The sequence below is a fragment of the Sinocyclocheilus anshuiensis genome, unplaced genomic scaffold, assembly GCF_001515605.1.
Source record: "Sinocyclocheilus anshuiensis isolate Anshui unplaced genomic scaffold, SAMN03320099.WGS_v1.1 scaffold487, whole genome shotgun sequence".
Classification (NCBI taxonomy): domain Eukaryota; kingdom Metazoa; phylum Chordata; class Actinopteri; order Cypriniformes; family Cyprinidae; genus Sinocyclocheilus; species Sinocyclocheilus anshuiensis.
The window spans coordinates 2,454,319-2,454,708 of NW_015548240.1; the positions used below are offsets into that span (position 1 = coordinate 2,454,319).

Here is a 390-nt window from a genome sequence, read left to right on the forward strand (position 1 = left end):
GACACCGGCCCTCCAGGACCGAGTTTGGACAGCCCTGATCTATACCATTGAACACGTTTATCAAACAGCAGTTAAACCTATTACATCATAATCCTTGTATCATTCGATCATTCTTTTTTTGATTTAATATTGAAAGTAGAAAAATGACAAAACGGCTCCTTTTTCGTTTTTTTTGTTTTTTTCCAAAAAAACGAAAAAGGAGAATTCAGCTTAAATTTTCGTTTTTCGTTCATGGGGGGAAAAATGAATAAACAGCTTGAATATTCTATTTCTACACGTGGGCGGGAATTAAACGCCCCTTTCTGCTGATTGGTCAGCCGAAGATCAAACCGTGCCTTCATCAGTGCTGCGTTCAGCCCCGACAAAAACGGTGCAAAACGTTTTTTAAAC

The 390-nt window shown here is 38.7% G+C and overlaps 1 protein-coding gene across 3 annotated transcripts in view; it reads right to left on the bottom strand.

Moving 5' to 3' along the window:
• Window positions 1–390, bottom strand: part of LOC107654986 (protein jagged-2-like) — a 48,511-nt gene that overhangs the window by 20,727 nt on the left and 27,394 nt on the right. The gene's annotated exons all lie outside the window — the stretch shown is intronic.